The sequence below is a fragment of the Pteropus alecto genome, unplaced genomic scaffold (assembly GCF_000325575.1).
Source record: "Pteropus alecto unplaced genomic scaffold, ASM32557v1 scaffold185, whole genome shotgun sequence".
In the NCBI taxonomy this organism is placed as follows: domain Eukaryota; kingdom Metazoa; phylum Chordata; class Mammalia; order Chiroptera; family Pteropodidae; genus Pteropus; species Pteropus alecto.
In genome coordinates, this window is record NW_006438088.1 from 5,044,117 (window position 1) to 5,051,834 (window position 7,718).

General features: G+C 34.2%; 1 long non-coding RNA gene across 1 annotated transcript; it reads left to right on the forward strand.

Annotated features, from left to right (window-relative positions):
• The first annotated feature begins 6 nt into the window (after positions 1-6).
• LOC112482570 lies at positions 7-6,158 on the forward strand. Its single transcript, XR_003047356.1, has 2 exons — positions 7-227; positions 3,271-6,158. It is a non-coding gene; the product is annotated as an uncharacterized LOC112482570 (long non-coding RNA).
• The last annotated feature ends 1,560 nt before the right edge of the window (positions 6,159-7,718 follow it).

Consider the following 7,718-nt stretch of genomic DNA (forward strand, 5'->3'; position numbering starts at 1 on the left):
GGCGGTGTTTGCGGGCTCTACGGGCGGCTACGGCCTGACGGGCGGCGTGGCGTCAGTTCCTCCGTCATCTCCGTCCTTCTGCTCCTGCGTCCCCGGGGCCGCGGGGGACCCGGTGGGGGGCGCCCCCTATGCGTCCCAAAAGGGTGAGGGGCGCCCCCGGGTGCGACAAGAGCTCGGGAAGAGCGCGCCAAGCTGCGGGGGCTGCTGGTGGTGGCGTCAGCCTGGCGGTGAGGGTGCCCGGCCCTGAGAGACCAGGCGCGCGGCGGGGAGGTTGGTGGCCTGGCGGGCTGCTTGGTGCTGAGGGACTGGTTGAGATGTGAACGTGGAGTGTCACCCGGGACACCTGTCCAGTGACTTGCTTTATTTTGGACCCAAATGTATTAAACTACTATGTAATTCAGTAATAGACTACTATGAAATTCCCTTATAAATTCCATTCCATTACACATCTAGGGCTTAATGGAAGGGAAATAAGTATAAACTGGATTCCCTCTGCCTTCCAGTAAATGTTGTCCCATTGGCATTGCATCAGTCTGTGGGCAGCATTTTTTTTTTTTTTTTTAAGTCAACACATTTAAGCTAACTAGATGCAGGGTCAAATTATGAAAAGACAACATAGGTATTTCCTGTGGATCCATTTAAAACAGGTGTCCTCCCCAAATAGTCTCTGAGTCAGAAACTGAAGAGGGGGCAGGAAGAGCAGAGTGTGAAAGTCTAAAGTCATGAATGTTTGCCTGCGTTTTTCTAATCAAATTCTAAACCAAAATAAACTCAGTAGATTTTTTTTTAATTGGCTTTATAATTATGCTAATAGAAATAATATCACAAAAAATCAAGATAATTCTAAGAAGAGTCTACTAGCCTAAAACGATTCATTATTGAAAATTTATAGTTTTATCGTCATGTAAAAGTTGGGTCTTTTTTTGAAATTGTATATCCATGCTACATGTTCATAAGATTGCAAAATTAAAAAGATCTACTGAAGTTCTATCTTACTAGGTCCTTAATAAAATTTTATAAGTTCATGTGACATCCTCTTAGTTTGATATACCTTCCTACCTTACAATTTAGAAAATTATTACTAAGACTCCCGGTCCCCATCATTACAAAATATAATATTTTTAAAGCCATTTAAAGTTTTATTCTGTGATCATTATTTATTTTAGTAAATATAATTGAACCTATTCTAATGGGTTTGCCTTTGTTATTTTGTGACTTGCTAACCATAGTAAGATAGTTCTGTAGGTTTTTTTCTTAATAAAACATTTGCATAAACCTTAACTTGAATAATTTATAAATATGTTAGTCTACAATTTGGGGAACTTCTTGATAATTATGTATTAACATGTCCAGATTGCTCTTTTTGCCTTGTAGACCATATCTAATAATTTTAGTTATGTTTTAAAGATATTCTTTGTGAAAACAATCTACACACAGATTGTGTTTTCATAGTGTAAATAATATAATAGTGTATTGCTTTAAATTTAAAAGTGTTCCTTATTGTTTAAAACTTTGTAAAATCATGTTTCATGATTGCATAACATGACCTACTATGAACATATATTTTGCTTAAACTTTTCTGTTTTTAGATATTAAGGTTTTTTCCCAGCTTTTCAACACTGTATTACACTGTAATGTTGCATTTGGAGTTGAGAAAGCCACTTATTAAGGATTATTTGTAGCTTAAAACCAGTTAAGAAACCACCCTTTTATTACCTAATATTTTTTTACATGTGTTTATATGAATGAATTGAGCCAAAGAGAGCTTTTGCCGTAGAGGGCAGTTGGGACAGGTTAAGATTTAAGTGAAAGAAGTAGGTAAAAATCACACTTTTATCCAACAACTGATGCTCGTTGCAGATTTTTTAAAATTGCTTCAGGTATGAAACATAGGGCCAATGTATTTAATTCATCAGATTTTTGCTGTTAACCAGAAAGAGTTGCTATTTATAGGCCAACTGAGCAGCAACTAGCAGTTGTGCTAATATAAAAACTGGTTGCAACAATTTTTGCTGATTTACAAATAGGCTGTATTTACTGTAGGGAACTCTGCTAAGTTAGGGGATCTCTAAATACCAGAATCTTGGAGAGAGACCTGGAACAGATTCTCCCTCACAGACCTCAAAAGGGACCAACCCTGCTGACACTTTGATTTTTACCCTCCGGAACTATGAGACAATAAATTTCTGTTGTTTTAAGCCATGCATTTGTGGCACTTTGTTAATGGCATCTTTAGGAAACTAATACAGGGAGAAAACAAATATTAGGAGAGATCATCGCTAACAGTTTTTACCACAACATCCAATGAATAGTAAAATTCCAGTGACTTGTTCTCTGCAACATTTCTCAAGTCTGAGCTTTCATTTTTATGTATGTTGCTGTTGCTTTATTGAATAAACTCTGTCATTGATCTTCCTGCCTCTGTTCTTACATCTCCATGTCACCCTTAGCACTGTCACTAGAATTATCTTCCTGAAAGTATAGGTCGGATTATATCGTTCTTCTCCTAAAAAATACTCAGTGACTCTACAGGAAATTTCACTTCTTTGGCATGGCATGCAACATCTTCAGTGGTTGATCTGACCCTTAACCCAGTGTTTTAACATCCATTATTGTGCCTTTTCAAATAATTATGAATTCTATTATCATAGGAATACTTCTTTTCTCCCCAAAAACTCAACATTTACTTTTTTATACCCTTTGGGCACTAATAATTCATATCACCTTCCCCATCTGTCAAAATTGTACTCATCTCTCAAGGTCCAGCTCTGGCAGAAATTCTTTAATAATACCTATACTTGCAAATGCTTAACTAACCAGAAAGCACTGTCACATTATGCCAAATGGCATCTTCCAAGGGGGCAGCTGATGAGCATCCCTGGCACAACCGCAAGAGCCTTCTTTCTCTTTTGTAAGATGAGAAGCATACTCTCCAATAGTCTGGGATTATGGAAGCAGCTAATTAAACTCCTTTGGGATCCAGACTCTTGTCCATCTAAGGCAAGACTTTGGGGGAACTGGTAGCCTTTGCAGTAAAACAATATCACAGAAATGTGAAATGTCAGAATGGTGACATGGGTTGCTACTTCTTACCATGTTAAGCAACTTTTTACCTGAATTAAGGGCAGTTAAAATGTCTGCAGTCTTATTTATTGGCCCTCTTAGTTATTCTCGGAGCTAGTTAAAAGTCCATTTTAGAAACTAGTATGATAAATATCCATCATCACGGAGCTCAACAAAATTAACCAAACACCATCATTTTGTTTTCAGGAAACACATGATTTGCCATGAGAGATGGCAGGATCAAGCAATCTTGTCAAGTGCCAGAAGCCAGTTTAAATTATTTGTGAAGTTGGCCAACTGAGAGCTAAGAGAGCTCTCACTGCCCTTGTCCCCAGAGAAGAGCATGGTACCCGACTGAGCCTGCTGGATACAAGACTGATTTTGACATCTTGCTCCCCAGGAGCTGAGAATCCAGTTTCCATTTTTCTCAAAAATACATCTATCAAAAAAAGCAGGTGAATGGCTTATATCACTGACAACTAGACTATGAACATAGAAGCAGAGATCAGACTCGTAAGGATGCTTGGTAGTTTACCTGGGAATGCAGTGATCTGGCTGGGCCAAGCCACAGTTCTTAGTAAAGTCAGAAACCGCTGGAAAGACTTCTGGGAAATTTTTCCCTAGTGCACCCTTCCCCTATCTAGATGTTTCCTCTTTCACTGTGCATTTGATGACTGTGGCTGCAGTAGCCATCTTGCAAGCATGAGGAAAAGAACCAGAGAATCTCAGAGACATTTGTCCTGACATCAACACATCTGCAGAATCAGTACTTACCGTGGCCTCCTTTCAGACTTCTCGTGATGTGAGAAAAATAACCACCTATTTATTTAAAGCAGTATAGTCGAGTGTTCTGTTACATGTAGCTAAATGATGGTACAAGGAGATATTTGAGGTTATTTCCTGGAATGCTTCAAAAAGTGCTGAATCACAGGATAGTGGGATAGTACTAAGGAGAACAAGGCTCACATTTATTTATTTTTTTAAATTTAATAAGCACTTATAACACTAAGGTCCAAGTTCTGATCCGAGCACTTTACAAATATGAACTCATGTTATTCTCACCGAGGATGGTGACTATTATTATCTCTATTTTATGTAAGAGGACATGGAGGCATAGAGAAAATTACATTTTCTCTCATCTCTTACCATATCAATTATACTTCTTTATAAAACTCTTTTACAGGTTGTACTAGATTGTACAATATATACTCACAACTATTCCAAGTCTATTTTCAAGGACAACTTGAAAATATTAGTACTATTCCAGGTCTATTTTCAAGTACCACCTCCTAGATAGTAGAAATACCATATAACAGAGTATTCCTAATCCTTTCCTCTTGTCTCATAATATTTCTGTAATTCATTTCACTTATCCATATGCTATAATTGCCAAACACACCGTTGCCATTATTTTTTTGAATAAACTCTTATCTGTTGAGTAATTAGGAATAAGGACACTGAAAGGTTTTATCTTACCTTCATTTATTCTAACACATTTCCTTTATTTATGTAGATTCTGATTTCTGATTTGTATCATTTTCCTTCCCTCTGAAGAACTTCTTTGAACATTTCTTGCAAATTAGGTCCACTGGCTTTGGGAATAAATTCTCTCAATCTTTGTTTCTCTGAGAAAATCTTTATATCTCTTATAGTATTTTAGATATATTTAATCATTATCTTATAAAATCATTTGATGCCAATGAGAATTCTGTCATCAGTCTACTTGTCATTTCTTTGGGACAATCTATACTTTCTCCTTGGTAGCTTACAGGATTTTTAAAAAGTAATCGATGTTATTCATGCTATTATGTATCTGGATATGGGTTATTTAACATGCTTGTGCATTTTCAATATTTATTCACTTCTAGAAAATTTCCAGGTACTGTTTATGTAATTTGTTGAATATTTCCTCTCCTTCATTCTCTTGATTCTCTTCTTTAGAGGTTTGCTCTCACAATAAAACTCTTTCATCAGTACTCCAAGTCCCCTGAATTCTCTGTCATATTTTCTATCTCTCTCTCTCTGAGTTCATAATTATCTTCTGAAATCTCTCTTCCAATCCACTGGTTCACTCTACATTGTGTCTAATCTACTATTTATTAACCCTTTGTTGAGTTTTTTTCACTTTTAGAATTTTTTTTAGGATACTTAGGATATTTTTCACTTTTAGGATTTCAGTTAGGTTATTTCCTATATTGACTTGTTCTTGATTCATAGTCATTGCTTTGCTTTCATGGACCAAATGCTTTCTTGCTTTTTTTTTTTTTTGAATGACTTAAACATATTAATATTCAATTCTCTTTCCAATGAGTCTAATATTTTTACTTCTTCAGAAACTAATTTTTCTACTTATTGGGTCCATGTTTTGTCTTCCATGATAATTAGCTACTTCACAATTTTAGAGTTCATCAAATGCTCTTGGACCTTATTATTGAGCAGTTTTGTGTTGCTTTTGCCCTGGTTTTATGGGATTCAATGCTTTGGAAGGAATTTTTACTTGGTTTCATGGTTCTCGGTGTCTGAACCTATGTGAATGCATTTTGTCATTGGCCTAAGACAGGTAGCTTGATTTAGTACTCAAACTCCAGCTGCAAGGTGAAGAATTTCAAGTCTCTGTTTACAGAAGTGTCAGTGACTTCCAGTTCTCTGCTTAATGCAAGATATCCAGTGCCAGGAGTCTTGATTCTGATCTATCAAGAGCTTAAAATTCCTAGACCTTGAGGTGTTTATATAGGTCTTCAATGAGAAAGCCCCAAAGGATGTTATGGATCCCTAGAAGATATAAGTCCTATAGAAGACAAGCTCGAAAACAATAAGTGCAGTATGGTAATAGTCACTAGTGATAATATATAAATGAATAGAATAGAAGCTGAAAGGACATGCAACAAACCAATAAGGTTGCCACCAGGAATATAACTGGAGGAAATTGCTTTTTCTATATTATATGAATCTTTCACGATTACAATGTATTCATATGCGACTTGTATAATTAAAAAGTTTGAAAATTGTATAATTAAAAAGTTTGAAAATTAACAATGCATACAGGAAATACGTTTTGACTCAGTATGATAAAATATAGACATTAATATCAAAAAGAGTCAATTTTTCATTATCACTTGGAAATCGAAATACAATCTTTCAGATAATACTGAAAAAGACCTGGTACATGATATAATTGTATAAGATGTAGCCAAATTATACCTTAGAAGAAATTTTATTAAAATAATTTAAATATATAACTCAGAAAATCATAAACCATCAAAATAAATCAGAAGGAAGAGGAAAGGAACTGAAAGCAATGATTTTAAAATGAGAAAACCAAACATCAGAGTTTATTGATAAAAACAGTGAGGTATTACTTGAACAACTGTAAAAATAAAATAAGACAAACAAATTAGCCAACTCCCAGTAAGTCTAGACAAAAGAAAACCCGAGAAAACACAAATGTAATATTAGGAAAGAGAAAAGTGATGTAAAAGAGAAAATTGTAATTTTTAAAAATGTGGACACTTTCCTTAGATCTTTTTCTAAGAAAATACAAATAACTGAATTTGATTAAGTAAAATTCAGGAAGCTTACATAGATTAATATCTATATAAAAAAAAAAGCTGAAAATTTTATCAGATTTTTGACAAAATGGCTCTGTGCCTTGTTGGTTTTCTCAAAAAATATCAAATATTTTAAAAACTCAAATTCTGTGCAATTTAACTGCTGTACAGCTCTAAAAAAGCATAACTTCGATACAATAAACCTGATAAATACATCACAAAACCATGGGCCAATCTTTCTGATAAGCACAAATGCAAATGATTTATTATAAAATATCAAATACAGCAATATATTAAAAGAATAATATACCTGAATTTATTAAAAAAATAATATACCTAAATTTATTAAGGAACACAAAAATTGTTCAGTGTTAGAAATATGATAATATAGTTTTAGTAGATGCTGAAAGGACTTTCTCTAAATTTCAACATTACTTCTGATTAAAATTCCTAGTGAGTTATTAAAAAACAAAATTTCTTAACTTGCTAAGGAGTATTTTTCAGAAGTACAGAGTAAATATAACAATAATGAAATGTCAAAATAATCACATTGAAGTCATAAATAAAAGAATTTTTCTTGTGATTTCCATTCTCAATCAATATTCTGGAACTTCTTGCCAATGAAAGAATGTAAGAAAAAGAAATGAAGCATATATATTGGGAGAAAAAGTAGAGTCACTTACCAAAAATTATATAACTTCTTTGGAACAAAACCAAGACAATTATTTGATTTATTAAATAGCAACAGAAAGTAAGTAAAGGAAGCAGTAAATTCAAGATTAATATACCAAAAGTCAATAACGAGTTAGAAAATGAAATGGGAGAGAAGACTCATTAACAACACTAATGAACATACCTAGAAATAAATCTAACCCAGAAGATACAAGGCCTTTAATGAAATTTTAAAAGTGTACCAAAGTAAAGAAGAAACCTGACCATGTTGAAAAAAGAGTATAAAGTGATAAATTATAATGAAGTTTTTGCAACTGTAGTTAAAAACTAAATGTAGCATTTGCAGAACCTTGAAAATATAATTTTAAATTTCGCTTAGAGAAGAGTAAATGAGAACAACCAAGAAAAATATTAAAAAGATAAATGAAATCTTGA